Genomic DNA, 20,364 nt, shown 5'->3' with positions numbered 1-20,364 from the left:
ATATCCAAGATTTTATGAGGATTTATAACTCTATCTTTCATTAAATATACGTCTGGAACTAGTGCTATAATAGGAAAAAAATAGGCTTTAGAATTTTGAAACGTAGTAATACATTTGATAGCCAAAATAAAGTAGGCAAGAAAAATGAATGGAAATTCTATGTCAAAAATTTATTTGAAAACATGTAATAAAAGAAGTAGATTTCTTTCTTAAGCACTAAGGAATTATGGTGTTTGTTAGTTTCAGCTTCTTGAGAAATTTATCTTTAGGAGATAAATCAACATCACTCCTAGTAAGAAGATGGACATATAATATGAACAAAATTGAAGGGAAAACACAAAGTGATAAACATGAGAAATGGGACAATTAAGAGAGCTGAGAAAATGGAGGAGGTGCAGGGGTAAACAGAGGGACCCCTGGAAACCCAAATGGGCTGCCATTTTCAAAATGAACAAAAGTAGGTTTAGCCTATTACCTGAGATTTAGTAGAATATTTATTGAGAAGTTTTCTCTTTTCCTAATGAATTAAAAAGGCCTTTGAACCTATAATACAGATTAAAAATTAATGTTACATATTTCATTATCCAAGAGCATTATATTTAATATGTCTCATTAAGATGACAGCCCTGGGTCATTTGAGTACAGTTTGGAGTAACAGCTATGCTTTTGCATCTAAACCTATTTCAGATTAGGTACCCATGATCAGCCCTCTGGGATATCATTTGGGCTTCATTCTTTGTTTTCTGCGATATGTACATTTAGAAAGAAATTTTCCTAGGGGCGCCCCAGGTGGCTCAGTAGGTTAAGCATCCAACTCTTGATTTCCGCTCAAGTCATGACCTCAAGGTTCGTGGGCTCCAGCACCATGTTGGGCTCTGCGCGGACAGTGTGGAGCCTGCTTGGGATTCTCTCTTCCCCTCTCTCTTTCTGCTCCTCCCCGACTTGAACTCTCTTTCTCTCTCAAAAAAATAAAATTAAAAAAAAAAAAAAAAGCAATTTTCCTATTGACAAATGAGAGTTGCACATTTTTGTATGTCTGTACTTAACGTTCTTACTGAAAACCTTTATATTGTTGTGGGAAGAGTTTTGAAATTTATTAACCCATATCATCAAAACATTACTTTGCAGTTACTAAACTTGATGTAATCCTTAAAAATAACTGCCCCTGCATCTTTTGGGATGAGTGCTGGGTGGTGTATGGAAACTAATTTGACAATAAATTTCATATAATAAAAAAATAAATAAAAATAAAAATAAAAATAAAATAAATTGAAAATATATTAGGAAAAAAAAAATAACTGCCCTTAAAAGTTGTTTTCGTCCATAGTAAGTGTTTTCTATGGAAAAAGATTTAAAAACTCATTTTTAATATGGAATATTATTTTAAAACAACCGTTTACCAAATATTAAACCAAAAAGCAAACCAGCAAACAAAACCAAAAATACTCTCTCTCGCTTTCAGCTTGTTAGATTTTTAAAGTATGCATTATCTCGGGAAAATCTTCCCAGATTACATTTGTTCCAGGGGCGCCTGGGAGGCTCAGTCAGTTAAACATCCGACTTCTGCTCAAGTCACGTTCTCACAGTTAGTGAGTTCGAGCCCTGCATCAGGCTCTGTGCTGACAGCTCAGAGCCTGGAGCCTGCTTCAAGTTCTGTTTCTCCCTCTCTCGTCCCCTCCCCCAATCACGCTCTGGCTGTCTCTCTCTCAAAAATAAGTGAACATTAAAAAAAAATTTAAATTAATTAATTTCTTCCTACTGTTGCTTTTATTGTTGTAAGTAATTCTCATAGGTTTAAATAGTTATTGCATGCATATTTAACTAATGTCTGTATGATCCTACCAGACAGTGCTTCCAGAAGGAAAGTGTGTGTCAGTCTTAGGTCCAGTGACTGACATATAAAATGGTCTGATATATTTGTGAATGGGAAAAGCAGGTTTAGGACAACCTCTGAGAAGGTGGAAGAATTTCCACAGCCTGCTATCCTGGCCGTGGTGACCCAAGTATTAAATTTCATCCTGAAACATTTTCAAAGTGCTCACTTTCTATTTTACTCTAAGATACCACAATAAATTTAGGACAGGCAGATTTATCACCCGTATCCTCAGTCTCTCTCTTGCCGCTAATGAGGAAGCATTACACGAAAATATAAAGTGATGATGTGTTTACAGTCAAACCTCCTTTGATGAAAATTAATAAAGAGAGAAGGCTGGCTATGAGGTAGGATTCTCACCAGCTTTTGTATTTCTTTTCTAAATGTATCTCCCCTGTGTTCACCAGGCTTTATCTTGCTAAATGTTAGAAGATTATGCTAATTAATAAACAAGTGAAGACAGCAGAAGGGATGAACAGAACATTAATTTATCCTGCTTAAGGCTTTAAATAAAATCTTCTCAGACCATGTGGGGGAAAAGAAAAACAAAACTCGGACAGCTTTTTAATAACACCCAAGCTATTAACGAATATTTCTTTATGAATTCTTTTTACCCAACGCCGTGAGAAGAGCTGCTTGAAATTTAATCTTTTTCCAAAAAAAGCCACAAGAAATTGCCATGCCCACTTCTGCAGAACAAGAACATTTTATGTTTTATTTTATTTCATCTTGTTTTAAGCTCGGTGGGTTAGAATTTGTTAGCTCATTGGATTGTAAAATATACCTCTGTAGCAAACGATTATTGGAGTGCTTTGTCACTGAAGCATACAAGTTGGCATCCTGTAGGATTAGCCTGCTAGAGATTTCATACGCTGGGCCCACTGGAGCTGTGTCTATTTGTTCTGCTGACAAGCCACAGCGTCTAAACTTTTCAAAGAATTGAGTTATGTTTAACAACATCCCTGCTCTTTTCCCGAAAAGAAATGAAATATTTACAGAAGGTTGACAGTTTTAGGAAGCATTAAAGAACTGTCACTGGATGCCATTGTGGTTTCCCCAGGATGAGGTGCCCGGGTTAAGGGATACCCTGCGTAGCGAAGGGACTCTCCTCAGACGCGCTGGAGGTTTGACACGATTTCTAAAAATCTACAGTGTGCGTGGGTCAGAGAAAGAAGTCCTTTTTGCTTCCTGGCAGAAGTCTGGGCCAGAAGACGGTTCTCGCAGAAGACGGTTGCTATCTGTCTGCCAAGATAGGGCAGACCATGGGTAGCTCCTGGCTCTTCAGAAACCCTGACAAGAAGGTGGTGATGGGCGTCTGAGGAAGAGGCCACAGAGGAACAAACCAAGCGATGAAAAGCCAGGGAACTGTCCCCGTGAGAGAACGAGAGACAAACGAGGTTCATTACAGCTCAAAAGGGAGAAGGTTGAATGGACACCTAATCTTCAAGGAGAGGAAATACTGCTTAGGGAACAATGAGCAGTGGCCTTTTCTGTTAACTGAGGAAGTAAGTTAGAGTTTTAGCAAGGAGGAATTCAAACTCGAAAAGAAACTTGTGCTGCCCAGCAGGAATCCATGTTTACCAAGGAAAACTTCAGATTTCCCTTGTGGAGATATTTATTATGCTGACATCTGTGGCTTGATCAGCAACGCCCAAAACCACAAATTTGTTATCAAGCTACATCCAAGTGTTGAACTCTGTCCTAGATTCCAAGAGAAGAGGGCTTACGAATAGGGTCAAGCCATAAGTTTCTGTGTTTCCAATTTCCTAAATTGCAAGGTCACGGAGTCAAAAACCCCAACAACGAATCATGATGCTGAAATCACTCCACAGGTGAAATCCAGAGTTCCCAGAATAAAATAGGCACGTGTGTATTTCAATATTTTTAGTGCCAACCCCAAATTAATGTAATTGCATTCAATGCCTATTTATGAAGACCTCACTTCAAATTCTTGGTAAGGCTTCCCATCAACAGTGTGCTATTCGTGGTTAAGTTTTGGGGAAGTCAAAAATCATACGTGGACGTCCACATGTGCAGGGGGTTGATTGACACGCCCACCTAGCACTGTTTGAAGGTCAACTGCACTCAAAATACTCAAATGATGTGTTTTTTGAAAATTCTTAGTGAAAGAGAAAAATTCTCTGTATGAATTCAAAACAAGAGAATTCATAACTTAACAATATTTCAATAGAAACCAGATATTTCCAATGGAGTAGTGATTTTTAGGGGAAAATGTGATAAATTGGAAAACATACCTAAATAACTTATATACTTAATATACCCAGCTGACTACACTAACACCTTCTCTGATAATAACCAAAAAAATAAAACCAACAAATACACATATTTATTTCATCCATGCATGACAGTGTAGGAAAGAAACAATTACTCTGGAGAGAAAACTAGCAATAATTATATCATTGCCTTGATTAGAGAAATCCTTTCTTGAAGCTTTGGCCCTGAGCAGTGAGGAAAAGCAAAAAAAAAAAAAATCTCCTGAGACTTTTGCAACCATGCTCCAGTCCTGAGGTAGGTTTATAGTCCTGATAGAAACCACTTGGGCAGTGCAAAAAGCTGCAAGAATCTAGTAGAAATTCTAACTCGTGGATCTACAGTGATTGTGGAAACCTGTAGAAGCAAACAGAATTATTTTTTCAGGAGGAATTTTCATCTGAGATCAAATAATTCAAATAATTCCCCTATCTACACATCCACAAAAATGCCCATTTCACATTAAGATAGCAAATACGCAAAGTAATGTTATCATTAGTAAGTGTAAAAGTTAATACTGGAGTAATCCTCAAAACCATTAAATAACGATATGATTTACAAAATAGAATTGCAGATATTTTAATAGGTTCCTAGAAATAAAAAACAAAGGCATACAAATTTGAACAAAGAAGATTTCAAATTCTTTCCAATAGAAGAAGTTTGGGGGGAGTGTGCTTCTGTCTACCACTGTTTGCTTGTTGTTTGCAGAAAGAAAAGGGACACAGAAATGAGGAGAGATATCATCGTGATGGTTCATTTGCTGTGTCAATTTGGCTAGTCCATGGTACCCAGATATTTGGTTAAACGCCAGTATAGATGGTGCCATGAAGACATTTCTTCACATCAGATTAACATTTATATCTTTTTAATATTATTTTTTAAAATTTATTTGAGAAAGCACATGCATGAGCACACGTGCATGGGCGGAGCGAGGGAGAGAGGGAGAGAGGGAGAGAGGGAGAGAGGGAGAGAGAGAGGAGAATCCCAAGCAGGCTCCGTGCTGACATGGGGCTAGAACCCATGAACAGTGAGATCATGACCCAAGCCAAAATCAAGACTGAGATGCTTAACATTCAAATCTGGTTATCCTCCTTATATGCACGGGCCTCATCCACCCATTTGGAAGACCATAGAGAAAAAGACTGAGGGACCCCCAAGGAAGAGAGGGTTCTGTCTCCAGGCTGCTTCTGAACTCCAGCCGCAGTATCAACTTTTCCCTGAGTTTCTGGTCGTTCTGACCTCCAAATTTTGGACTTGCCATTCCCCCAAATCATATAAACCAATTCCTTAAACTAAATCTCTCCCTCCCTCCTTCCTTCCCTCCCCTCCCCCACCTGTGTCTCTCTCTCTCTCCTCCCCCTCCCCCTCCCTCCTTCCTTCCCTCCCCTCCCCCACCTGTCTCTCTCTCCCCCCCTCCCCCTCCCTCCTTCCTTCCCTCCCCCACCTGTCTCTCTCTCTCTCCTCCCCCTCCCCCTCCCTCTCTCTCCAGCCTACAGAGGGACCACCTTGAAAGCTCAAAAGCTACCTCTAATACCTCTAGTAGAGGAGACCCTCTTCCTAGTAACATTACATAAACAGTGACCTGTCCCATCTGATTCCATCAATCTTTCTGTCTCAATGTTACCATTTAGAAATATATAAAGCATGGTTTTAACTTCTGCAGTTCACCTTATTTTCTTCCTCCAAATTATCTGATTATTCTCATACTTTCCCACTAAGGTGCATTTTAGAATCCTTTTCGCCACTCCATGAAACAGCCCCGCATGCTGGGACATTGGTGACTGAATGGTTGCCCTGTTTCTTTTTTCTTTTATGTATGCCTAGTAATTTCCATCTTGGAAGATAATTCTGAACTTTTTATTACACTTTTCAGGTTCACTTGAAGTAATCATTCTTTGTCCTTTAAATGTGTTTTTAAAAAGGCCACCCATTAGTTTATGAGTTAATAAGCATCACACATTTGGCCTCTATATTGCCTTGCAGCTTCTATCTTGCTTCTTTCCAATTGAAGCACTCTTTGTTCTCCGACTTGATAATGCTGTGTTCTGCCTCTGTGTTTTGCATTCTGCCACAAGCTTTTGTTGCAAAAGTGTTACTATAATTTGTTCCTTTTGATGAAACTAACTTTCTTGTTGATATCTGAGCCTAAAATGGCTTCCTTTGCTATGCAGAAAGAGAAATGCTCTTTCCTTCATTACAGTATCATTGAGCATACCCTCCGAGTTCAGCGATTTGCTTTATCACTTATCATTTCATACCCAGCACTGAGAATCAGATTTATCTCCAATGACATTGACAGTAAAGGAAGGGTAGTAAGGCTTTGCGGTTTTAGGGTCATGTTCCTCTGAATGTGGCTTTGGACAATTTCCTGTTGATGTATGTAGTTGGGTATCAGCGTGTGTTATGTTCACTGTATGCATATCATTCTTTTATTCTTTTTTTAAATATTTTTAACATTTATTGTTGAGAGAGAGAGACAGAGACAGAATATGAATGGGGAAGGGGTAGAGAAAGAGGGAGACACAGAATCTGAAGCAGGCTCCAGGCTCAGAGCTGTCAGCACAGAGTCCAATGAGGGGCTCAAACCCACGAACCGCGAGATCACGACCTGAGCCGAAGTCGGACGCTTAACCGACTGAGCCACCCAGGCGCCCCTTTTCTCCTATTCTTTTAACAAAGGTTCATTCATTAGCTCTAATCTTCCAGGTGTTACATTACTGAGAAAGATGAAAACATTTAGAAACCATGCTTCTTACTCTGACATAGCTCGTAGTCTATCATAAGAACAGACAAACCAAAATTTTAGAGCATCAGGTAAGCGTTACGGGTAAGAAACTTAGAACGTGGTTGCACAGGAAAAGAACCAAACTCTGATTAGTGGATGATCAGGAGAAACAGCCCTGTGAATGCTGTGGACTGAACCAAATCTGGCAGGATGAGAAATTAGCCAGCCAGTGCAGGGGCAAAGGGCATTCCCACAGTAGAAAAACATATGCACATGAAAGCAAATGGGAGAAAGCAGAATTCATTCACATTTTTAGAGCATTTGTATTAGACTTAAGTATAAGGGAAATTCAATGAGAACTGTGGCTGTCAAAGAATATAAATGATAGAGGTATAAGCAGAACAGTTCACAAAATAAACTATACACATGATTCCCTGATTCCAGAAGAATTGAAAGCACTTCACTAGTCATTTATTTACGAGGTATCTCAAAACGTGCCCGAGGGTAGAAAGCGGAAAAATAGTTGCTTCATTAACGAATTTAAGGACAGCGATCACTGTAGTCAAAACTGTCTTCCCAGTCAATTCTTTAGACCATTCCTTCTGATTTCCATTCTCCTGAGAATTAGAAATCTGTCACTCCCCAGTTTCAGTGAAGCAAGGATATAGGTGACGTCAAATGCCAGAGGCCACCGCTCTCACCCTTCACAGCCCTAAATTCAAGCTGTCTTGGAAGAACCAGTCCAGGACTTAATTGGCACCACAAAATCCTCACTGAATCTGAGAGCCCTCTGCTTCTGTTCCCATCTGAAGTCTTGGATAAGCCACTTCCTGTGACAGGGTTTTATTCACGTCTTGAAATCTTAACTTAAACTTTGTTATAACTTTTGTTCTGATTTTTAAAAAATGATTTGGGGCGCCTGGGTGGCTCAGTTGGTTGAGCATCTGACTTCAGCTCAGGTCACGATCTCGCAGTCCGTGAGCTCGAGACCCGCATCAGGCTCTGGGCTGACGGCTCAGAGCCTGGAGCCTGCTTCCGATTCTGTGTCTCCCTCTCTCTCTGCCCCTCCCCCGTTCATGCTGTGTCTCTCTCTGTCTCAAAAATAAATAAACGTTTAAATAAACAAACAAATAAATAAATAAATAGAAATAAGCACATCAAACTATGCATGGAACATAAGACTGATTTTCTAGAATTAGAGACTGTATCACCAGGCGGTATTGTAAAGGAGGGGCAGGAACAAGACTGCAACTCTTGCTCTGTCATACCTTTCACCCAGGAAATGAAGTGTCATGATACGCTCGGTACCTTCACCATTGGAAATACATAAGCGATTGCCACCAGTCTTTTCCTTAAAAACCACTTTGTTGGGGTATGACTGACATACAGAAAGCTGTACAAATTTCATGTACACAACTTGATGAGTTTGCACACAAATATGCAACCATAAAACCCTCACCACAACCTCTGCCAAACACAGCAGCAGTTTCCTCCTGCTCTATTTTGTATTATTATTTTGTGATAAGAACACTTAAGATCTACCCCTCTTAACAAATTCTTAAGTATACAATGCAGTAGCATTAACCGTAGGCTCTCTGCTGTTTAGCAGACCTCTTGGACTTACACATCTTGTGTAACTGGCACTTTGTATACTTGGACTGATACCTCCCCATTTTCCTCTCCCTCAAGCCCCTGGAAATCAGCATTTTACTCTCTGCCTCTATGAATTTGATGATTACAGGTAACTTCATATGTTGTATTTGTCCTTCTGTGTCTAGCTCATTTCCCTCAACATAATGTCCTCTAGGTTTATCCACGTTGTCATAAACGGCACAGTTTCCTTCTTTTTTAAGGTCGAATCCTATTCCATTGTGTGTATATATATATATATATATATATATATATATATACACACACACAATATATATATACATATATATATAGTGTGTATATATATATATATATACATATATGTGTGTGTGTATATATATATATATATATACACACACATATATGTATATATATATATGACAGATTTTCTCTTTCCATTTAACCACTGATAGATATCTAGGTTGCTTCCACGTGTTGCCTGTTGTGAATACTGCAGCAATCAGCATGACAGTACATACATCCTGATGGGAAATTTCAATATTGCAGAGTTTTCAGAGTCTTCCCAAATGAACACAACTGCTATAGCAGCTCAATTGTTTCCCTCCAAAATTCATCTTGGAAGTTCTAACCACCACCCCTCCCACACACCCAGTACCTCAGGATGTGACTTCATTTGGAGGTAGGGTCCTTAAAGAGGTAATTAAGGGAAAATGAGGTCATAGGGGCTGGTTCTAATCCAATATGGTTCTAATCCAATTTCCTGGGGAAATCAGAATACTGACACAGACAGGGAGAAGACCACAGGAAGACACAGGGAGGAGAAGACGATCATGCGCAAACCAAGAAAAAGGCCTCAGAAGAAACCAATCCTGTCAACACCTTGATCTTGGACTTCCAGCTTTCAGAACTGCGAGAAAGTAAATTTCTGTTAGTTAAGCCACCCAGTCTATGGTCCTTTGTTAAGGCAACCCTAAATAACTGATTTCAAAACTCTAAAATTCTAAAACTTATTTGTAAAATGTATTATGAAGAATAATACAGTTGGGGCGCCTGGGTGGCGCAGTCGGTTAAGCGTCCGACTTCAGCCAGGTCACGATCTTGCGGTCTGTGAGTTCGAGCCCCGCGTCAGGCTCTGGGCTGATGGCTCGGAGCCTGGAGCCTGTTTCCAATTCTGTGTCTCCCTCTCTCTCTGCCCCTCCCCCGTTCATGCTCTGTCTCTCTCTGTCCCAAAAAAAATAAAAATAAAAATAAAAAAAAAACGTTGAAGAATAATACAGTAATAGTCTGTTTAGTATATAGCTGGTATAATGCACTATACAAACTACTTTACATGTAGCGTATCCTAAAATTCTCCAAGTTACTATATCAGCTAGGTATTAGTATTATTCACATTTTTAAGTTGCAGGTAGGTTAGGGAATAGTCATAGGTCACAAAGTAACATTACAGAATTTAATGCCATAAAGCCTGTGCTTTAATTAACCACACTTTATACCAGAACTGTCTACTTCTTTAATTTCTAGGGAAGTAGAGGAAATTGATAATGTTGATTGATGGTTAATAGTCAAAAAATTTTTTTAAACAAGATTACTGAGGATGAGCGTATTCTTCCAGATCAGTAAATACTATCATGGTACATTAAATAAAACAGTCTAGCAAAGTGTTTTAGAAGTGGTCAAATAATGGAATGAAGTAGGCTACCACCTAGCTGGAAGTGATTCTCCATACACAGAAATGTAAAATCTAAAATGTATTAAGGGGCATGTGGGTGGCTCAATCGGTTTAGCGTACAACTCTTGATTTGGGCTCGGGTCATCGTATGGTCCTGAGTTGGAGCCCCATCTCAGGATCTGCACTGACAGTGTGGAGCCTGCTTGGGATTCTCTGTCTCTCTCTCTCTCTCTCTCTCTCTCTCGCTTTCTCTCAAAATAAGTGAACTTTAAAAAAATGCATTTAAAATACACGGGAAAGACCAGGCATTCCAATAATTTGGGGAAAACTCCTGTGCCTATAGAAAAAAAAAAATCCAAAAATTAAGTAGCTATCAAAAGTAAACTTAATTCTATATAGTTAGAACTAAATCCCAAGGGCAATCATCCCTCATCCAAAGGGATGTCTTGGGCATTCTATAAAGCTCCAAAACACCTCGTCCCCTTTTTTTATTGATATAATTTCAATTCCTCTCACCCTTTTGGTCGCTCAACTAAATGACACATTCTGTTCTCTTAAGTTTACTTACAACACGTGGAGCTCAGAAGACAATACAAAGCCTGTTGTGACTCTGCCTGGTCTGGATACAGCGGAATATTACTGCACTTGTTCCAGACACTTTATTTCTTATAAGGAACTTATGAGGATATTAAATTTTTGTTGACAGCCCGCAGTCGGCTCTACGTGAATCCCCTGTAATCATATGTCCTCCAGCCGTGCTTTCCTAAGCCAGTGACCCCATCAAAGGAGAGAAAGAATATGGTCTCATAGGAATTTAAACTATCGAAATAATGTTACCAGTTAGGAATCAGCTCTTCTTTTCCAAAATAGTTTCATAAACTATCTTTCAATAATTTAGGATTTGTCCTACATCAGTTGGAAGCTACAAAGTCTAGAGGTTTATAAAATTTCACTCACTCATATATGTAAAAAAAAATAAGATGCCATTTCCTTCTTTTCCTTGTCTTAGTATTTTACCCGTTATTCATTATTCTTTGAAGATTCTTAACTGTGCCTTGATAAAAATATTTTTCAACTGTCTCTATCAATAATACCTAAGTCAATTCAACTACATATACTAATACTACACATATATATAAAATTTTGACTCTGTAATGAGTTTTTCTTTGTGGTGCTTATAATTCATTTTATACACCATTTTGTATATCAATCATCCAAGAACTAAAATCGACTTCACTGAGAGGCTTATAAAAGACATAATATTGTGAACATGAAATAAACCAACTTATGGGATTTTACAGGTGCAAATGGATGGAACGTGTCAGAATTACTCGTGTACACATAGGCTCCCCAGGGTTTCCATTTTTTACCTTTCAGAAAAAAACAAAAACAAAACAAAAACAAAACAAAATACCTGTACAGTGTTGAGAATTCCTCAAAGGTTTCTGAGGACAAAGGGATTTCAATAGAGATCAATAGATACAAGTTAGATATTTAAGTAATTGGGCACTTACTGGCAGAAAAGAATAGGTATAATTCCTAAGTCACATTTTTTTAAATGGCCTATGAAGATGAAAAAAGAAAAGTTTAGAGTAGAGGTTGCGATGGGAATTGCCTTATTTTCTGAGAACAACTGGCCATTTGTTCTGACATGTAATATGGTAGATCAATTCATGAGGCGTTTGTGTTAGCGAAGAGTGCACTCAAAATGCTTCTTGTAGACACAGAAGCTATGAATCACAATGAATTCTAAAATCTTGGTAGAATTTTTTATCTTAGAAAAAAACAGAAGAAATGATTCTACTCATATGACATAAGTCAATATTTATTTTATCTTTTTCATTTTAGGGAGAGAGAGAGTACACAAGTAGGGGAGAGGGACGGGTGGGGGGGGAGAGAGAGAGAAAGATGCTTAACGGACTGAGCCACCCGGGCACTCTGACATAAGTCAATATGCCATTTAAGTAATCTTCAGAGCGATAAATAGCCAATGTAGTACTTGTCATTTAAATGTTACCTAATAGAAGCAACTGGGTAGCTCAGTGGGTTAAGCGATTTCAGCACAGGCAGGTCATGATCTCATGGTTCACGACATAGAACCCCGCCCTAGGCTCTGTGCTGACACTGTGGAGCCTGCTTGAGATTCTCTCTCTCCCTCTCTCTCTGCCCCTCCTCATCTTCTGCCTGTGCTCTCTCGCGCTCTCTCTCTCTCTCTCTCTCAAAATAAACCAAAGAAAAATGTATTTTCAGATAATAATCCACACTCTCTTTTCTAATTTGGCTGAATACAGTTCTTTAAGAACCACTTATTTGGTTCAAGCCAACATTTCACTTATTAATTCCTGCAGAGTGAAATTACCAATATATTTGCACAAAGACACCCAACGCCTGGTGGCAGACGCTAACCTGATCCCAAATAACATACCCCATTCAACGCAACAAATTACTAGAAAATCTACACCTTTGATTCTCCATTCCTACTGTCATATACATATTGTTCTTTGTCTAGTGTACAGATTATATCCCAAATATCAGGTATGTCAAGCTGAGAAAAAAGTATAATATGTAAGAATTAGCATCCTGGGTCACTTTAATACAGGGTTTAGCGAACTTTTTCTCTAAAGGGCCAGAGAGGAAATATTTCAGGCTTTGTGGTGCATATGATCTCTATTACAACTATTCAACTCTGCTGTCATAGTGTGAAAGCAGCCATAGATAATATGTAAACAAATTAGCACAGCTGTATTTCAATAAAACTTTATGGACACTGAAATTGGAATGTCATAGAATTTTCATATCGTAAAATATTATTCTTTTGATTTTTTTCCAGCCATTTAAAAGTAGAAAAGGGATTCTTAGCCTGTAGGCTGTATAAAAACAGGTAGCAGGCTGAATTGGCTCAAGGGCCATAGTTTTCTGACCCCACAATCTGCATATGACTTTACCAGAATGAAGCCTGCAATAACTTAATTTGCATAGAGGTTACTTAAATTCTACCTAGCCCTCTTACAACGACATGCTGTGGATTCCAAAAAGATGGCAGTGGCACCAATACACAATTCTCCCCTTGCCCTAACTTGCAGGTGCTAGAGATCTACTTTTCAGAAATTATATTTACGTAGAATACGTTAGTGATCAGCTGGTTCTCCAAGTGTGATATCAAAGGTGGAGGTGTGCAACTTTGTGCACCTACTAGCCCCGACAAATCAAGTATTAGATCAGTGACTCTCTACTCTTCGTGCCAAAGATTCAAGGAACCTGCGAGGAATATATGGGGCTGACTTCATAACAATTCTCATTATTGTATATAACCCCTGCCTGAATTATACATCAGTATGTTCTGGCATACCTTACTGAGGAATACCTTACTGAGGAATACCTAACGGAGTCTCTATTAGGGCAGGGACACAGGCACCATGTACCAGTCCCTGCAGTACTCCCACATTGCCAGTTAAGGAGCTTCGTGGAAAAGGCTACTTATCTGCACAAGCCTCGAGGGGCAATCAATAGAACTGTGCTCTCTAGGTTCCAGGGAGTAGCTGTCTGCTAAATAAATACTATACAATGGCAGATTCATTTGCCAGCTTCTGTAGACACCAGTAGGTAAAGGTAGCTAGTATTTGTTTGCTTTTATGGTGGGACAATTAGCAATATAGCTGTTTCAGTATGCCTCAGCTATGTATGAAAACTCTCCAATATCGCTCTCGATGTCCAAATGATAATGTTAAAGATTTGATTTTTGCTTGACTATCCACTCTGAAATGGCTTGTAGATGATTTAGTGCTGTGTTCCCCTGAAGTAGTCCGCAGGACTCCATCTAGTTTTTAATATTAGCTGAAGAGCTGCATAAAGCACCTAGAATAAACTTGCAAATCTGTAAAGAAGCTGTGCAATATTTGGGTCACAATCTCAGAAGATGGGATTGGAAAAATAACGGCCATCCAATTATATCTGTCTCCAAACTAAAAGACAGCTAAAGGTTTTTGGTTGGTTGGTTGGTTTGGTGATTTTTGTTTGTTTGCTTGCTTGCTTTTAGGATTGACTGGTTTTTGTAGACAATAATAGTTATTTGTTCTAATGTAGCTCAGTCCTTACCTGAATTTACTCATACTGGTACCTCCCGTGGATCCAAACACTGAAAACCCTCCTCATTAAAGGCCTGTCTGCAGCAACCTACAACTCTGGGTATCCCTAACTACGCAAAATCCATCCATCTTGTTATTTGTGAGAGAGAGAAGGCTGCCTGTGCACTAGGACACAATAAGATGGTTCACAGGACAGTCTACTGCCATTGGCGTAACCCTCCATCCAGGAGCAAAGGCATAATTTCCTGCTTGTGTGAAGTATCTGCAGCAGCAAAATTCATTGGAGCTTCTGCCAATATAGTACTTGTTTTTGTTTGTTTGTTTTTTCCCATGAACTCCATGGGCCCCACATGCCAAGAACTCTAGTGAATTCTTAGTTGACCATGTGAAAGCTTATGAAAACCTTTTATTGCCTACTTTGTTTGCCAATATTAAACTTTATTCAAATCTTAATCCTGCAATTTTACTGCTTCTAGATGAAGGGGAATACATGGCTGTTTGGCTATAATTAAGGAATTAAGTATATTCAGGTCTGATTTCACGGACCCCTCTTGTTTGATGCTGAATTAATACTGTTTGATGTGGCTTTTATCTTAAAAACGGCAAAGGCATTCCCTGCATGGGACATGGTGTAACCACTGAATTTACAGTCTTTGAAGAATTTTCTTTCGTAATGCTTAATCTGCTCAGATAACTATAATGAGTACCTATGATTTGAGCTGGAACCCTGAAAAAAGCTAAAAGAGTACACATTTATACAAATAGTAGATACGCTTTTGAGCTGTGCATGATTTGAGGATATTACCACCTCAATAGGGAGGACAATTAAGGATGGTAAAACAATCAGTGACTTCTCAGAAACTATTCAAGATATAGTTAAATGACAGATATATCTATGGGGCAGCTGGGTAGCTCAGTCGTCTAAGTGTCCGACTTCGGCTCAGGTCATGATCTCAAGGTTCATGGGTTTGAGCCCCGTGTCGGGCTCTGTGCTGTCAGCTCAGAGCCTGGAGCCTGCTTCGGATTCTATGTCTCCCTCTTTCTGTCTGTCCCTCCCCATCTCATGCTCTCTCGCGCACACGCGCTCTCTCTCTCTTTCTCTCCCCATCTCTGTCTCTGTCCCTCTCTCTCTCAAAAGTAAAATAAAAACATTTAAAAATAACAGATACATCTGTAATTTAGAATCCCATATAAGAGACCACCCAAGAAGCAAAGGGCAATGCTTTGCCTAATTTCCTTGGTAAACAAGTGACTTTTACCACCCAAGTATATTAGGTGCTAATAAATTTAGGAAGATTTTGGTCAACTCAAAGCAATCAACTAAATTCTTTGAAAAATAAAAATATATTGGCTATCAAAGGAATGCTTTCTCCGTAATCATTAATTCTGATGATTTTGTCGTGGCTTCCCAGGAGCACCACAATTAAACCAATGGATCCTGGTCGAATTACTCCTTTATTGCCCTTACCATAACGAAAAAGATAGTTTCCACATGTCTCCCGTGTAACCAGCAAAATCCTAAGAATACACAAAGGCAAAAAATGATTCAGAGCTTCCTCCTCAAAGTTTTCTGAAGCAAATTAATCTCATACAACTGCCCATCTTTAAACTATGAATATGTATTAATTCCTGTTTGTAAAGTTTCTGGCTGAATAGAAGATTTCCACTGATAGAGGGCTATAGCTGGCAAAGTATACTCTATACTCCCTCCCCAGAAACTGCTTACCAAGTTTATTCTATTAATATTAACATTACGTTATATTATATATGAATATATTATTAATACTATTAATATTAATATTTTACTTCATATTCACATCACCATGAGTCTTCAAGAAACTCAGAAACAGTATACATAGCACTCAAGTTAAAAGTGTCAAAGATGTAAGACATCCTTGATCTCCCTTGGCCTAAAATTTTGCCACTGGCAACCGTGGCCATGGAACAGTCTCAAAACTGACTTTCTCCCTATGAGATCGTAACAAAACAACCCATGGAATATATAATATTTAGAGACTCTGATAATAACTGAGTCCACTATGTCATACATAAAACCTAGCTGAATACTGTCAAGGACTTGCCTGGTGTATTCATAATTAGGTCAAACAAGCACAAGCCACCTTTCCAAAGGAGATCCCTGCCAAATTTTACATGATTTCCTACATGGTAACTGGATCTACCGAAAGAGACAGTAATGTACAAATGCTCTGTCCTTGCCTAAAGGCAATACTTCGAATTCTTTGGATCATAGCTACAAGAGTCCAGATTAAAGATATGGTTTAGGCATGCCACCAATCTATGTACCAGTGGAGTTTCACGCATACGTGACCTCCAACTAAGACTAATTTAAAAGCCTCTAGAAATCTACAATGCCAAGACTCACACGGTGTTCCCAGAAAAGATAACTACAGAAATGACAGTTTCTGCCCAATACTATGGAACGACACATAAGAGGAATTTTCTTAATTCTTTTTCATTCATAATTCCCCCCCCCCACCCCGCCCTCTGGTGTTCTTTTGCTGGTTTAACTCAAATACCTTGAGATCACTGTTTCATTTAGGACAGTTATAATAAAAAAAAAAAAAAAAAAAAAAAAAAACACGTCTGGAGTTAGCTTTTGAATTTGCAGTAGTATTTAATGAATAAAATGTGGGGTAGATGGATATTTACAACTGCATGCTAGGACCTCCCCAAGAAACCAGTACCATGTAATTCCAAATATGATTTACAGGCATCTGAGGGGTTTCTGATCCCCAGCTGAACTAACTCTGCCACAGGTGGAATTCGTGAATCCCTTCCAGTGATACTTTGTATAGGCACAATTTAACGGTTCAGAAATCATACAGGTAATGTGATACAGAATTGACAACGACTCAATTCTGGAAGTGAAAATGAGAACACAAAATGACCATCACACATAACACATATCACTTTCAGTAATGCCCAAGAGATTTGAACAAGGAAGGGGGAAAATACAATGGGTCGTTTTGCATACAAATTTCCTGAAGTCTGGTGTTAGGGTAACCCCTGTATCCTAAAATTTTAAGATACAGATCTGAAGGCTGCTGGTAACTGATGTTACCAGTTGAGTAGCAGGCTAATATTATTTGGCCTAAATTATAATATTCTAACATTATCTGTTGGCTATTTTAAAGCAAAGAAATCGTGACACAATAAATTAGCTAAAAGCTAATCTTGAGATTGAGATAGAAACATGTTACTATAAATGCAGAGGACTATCTTTTTTTTTTTTTTTCTTCAAGCAACTTGTCAACATATTTTTCTTTCTAGGAAACTACAAAGTTAGGTAGGATAATGGAAGTCTCACCAAATCTCTTTACTACTGGCTGGCTTAATGAGATTGGATGACACTACTGATTGCTTAGAATAGGAAATACCAGAAATGAGATACCTTGTCCTCCAACATAGGATATTCTTAGACAAGATCTTTGTTTCAAAGGGAGGACTTGTATTGCCTTGTATAATATGCCAGACCTATGTGTATTTTTCCCCCCTCTGGTTACTCTCATTCAATAAATCATTTTGAGAATCACCCATGTTATATTATGTATCAAAGGTTCTTTCATCACTAAGAAGTGTTCCATCGTACAGATATATGACCGACAGTCTGCTTACCCATTCATCTCATAATGGACACGTGGGTTGTTTTCCGTTTGGGGCTATACCAAATGAAACTGCCAGAACCATGCATGTTCAAGTGTTTGTATGGATATATGTTTTCCATTTCACTTGGATAAATATCTAGCAGCAGAATGACCACAGCACATGGGAGGTGTACATGTTACTTTTTAGAAAGCTACCAAATAGTTTTCCAAAGTGGTCGTGCCATTTTATACCCCCATCTGGACTGTATGCGATTTCCAATTTCCCCACATCCTTGTCAATATTAAACATTGCCAGTCTTTTTTTACTTCAGCTCTTCTAGAAGATGTGTGGTGGTAGGTCATTATAGCCTCGATTTGCATTTCTCCATGACTAATGATATTGAGCATCTTGTTATGTGCTTGTCACTCACATCTTTTCTTGGGGAAATAGCTGTCCAAATCTCTTTTCCATAATTTAAAGCAGCCTGGTGTTTTCTAATTGTTTATCAGGCATTTGATTTGAAAATATTGTATCCCAACCCTGGGGGCCTATCTCTTTTCATTCTCGTGTTCTAGAAAAAACAGAAAACTCTAATTTTAATTAGTTTGAATTATCAATTGCTTATTTTATGAGTTACATTTTCGGTGTTGTATTTAAGAAATATTGGTCTAAGTGAAGGTCACAAAAGTTTTCTCCTAGATTTTATTCTAAAAGTTTTAATTTTAGGGGTACCTGGGTGGTTCGGTCGGTTAAGTGTCCAGCTTTGGCTCAGGTCATGATCTCATGGTTCATGGGCTTGAGCCGCACATCAGACTCTGCACTCGCAGTGCAGTGTTTGGGATTCCCTATCTCTCCCTGTCCCTCCCCACTCGCACACACTCTCTCTCTCAAAATAAATAAACTTAAAATAAATAAATACATAAACAAAAAGTTTTAGTTTTAGGTTTTATATATGTACCTATGATCTGTTTTGAGTTCATTTTTGTAAGTGACATGAGGTATAGATCAAAATTCATGTTTTTCCTCAAGTTAGATGTCTAATTATTATATCATTTGCAGAAAAGACTAACCGTTCTCCACTGAATTGACACTAATATGAGAGATACTCACTTCCAGTATTTTGTCTTTAAGAGACCTAGCCTAATTCTCTTCCCTCGAACCTCAACTCTGAGAAGTTTGCAAGATACTAAGAGATAAGGGCAAGATCTTCCTTTATTACATTTCAAAGAAACGGTCCCCAGGTCCCTGGGAAAGAAAGTCCTGGGTTATAAAATCTGCAGGAAGCTCTTAACCAGATTTACACACCAAAGAAGCTGGGAAAGAACCTGCAATCACAAGTTTTGTAAAGTAGACGCTCTACCGCAAAGGGAAGTCAGGGACCCATGGACAGGGGCATGCCTGCTTGGTCGGTCCATGGAGCATATCTGTATACACAACATGCCAGTCAGTATGGTAGACACTTTACGTAGCTTGCTTCTTATCCTTACTTTGCAAAGGGAGGGAAGAATGCAAAATGAATGAGCACATTGTTCCTCGGAAGGTTTATTGTCTAACAGAGTCAGAGTTGGAGGGAGGTCACTGAAGTCTTCAACTATCCAGACAGTCAAGAGTTGGAATCCTGCATCTGTGCCCACTCGTTACATGATTCTGCAAAAATTAACGACCCTCTATAATCCTCAACCTACTCCTGTGTGAATGGTCATACTGAGAATGCCTACTCCAGAGATTAGGCAGAGAAAAGACAATGAGTGTGAACTGAAGCATGGTACATATCGTCCACTGAAAAGGTTTAAAAGTAGTAGCAAAAATTAGCAAAATTAGCAAAAAGACATTGCAAAACTTAGCACAAACGCTCCTAAGGCAGTGTAAAGAAAAGTGATGGATATAAAAGAGATGTATAGATACTGTTCTGGAAGTTTAGAACCAGAAACAATTAATTTGGCCTGGATGATTTAAGAAAAGCTTTACTGAGTAGAGGGAAGACACAGGGATTCAACTGTTAGGAGGAGCAGCCTAGTCAGAAAATGTCCTTTCCGGCAGGATGTAAACTCCAGGACAGAGATATTGCCTCCGCGCTTGTTAGACATTCAGGGCTTCTTTACTGAATTGAATTGAACTGACTTCCAAGAATTCAAGAGAATCAAGTGTGCTCAAAACTGTCGGATATTTCAATATGAACAGAGAATGTAATCCTCAAGAAGTAGGAAGTGGTAGGAGATGAGAGGGTGGAAAAAGATTTTAAAATAACTTGAGTCTTACGATCAGAATTCCCTTTATTCCCCTGAAAGTGCATATACTAAACACTGGACAAAATAAGTAATTTTAAGAAAGTTTCTATGAAGCCATGGAAAGATTTTGAGTTGAGTACCAACATGATCAGACTTTGATTCTTAATGAAAAACAGTTTCATGATATCCTCATCTCGAGAAAACCTAAAAGACGCATAACTTTTTCCTTTACTAATTTCATTTGGTGCATATGAAATATTTCTTTGGCAATAAAGAAATAATCTAATTCTTTTAAA

Source organism: Panthera leo, chromosome A3 (genome assembly GCF_018350215.1).
Source record: "Panthera leo isolate Ple1 chromosome A3, P.leo_Ple1_pat1.1, whole genome shotgun sequence".
In the NCBI taxonomy this organism is placed as follows: domain Eukaryota; kingdom Metazoa; phylum Chordata; class Mammalia; order Carnivora; family Felidae; genus Panthera; species Panthera leo.
This window is presented reverse-complemented; position numbering follows the sequence as displayed.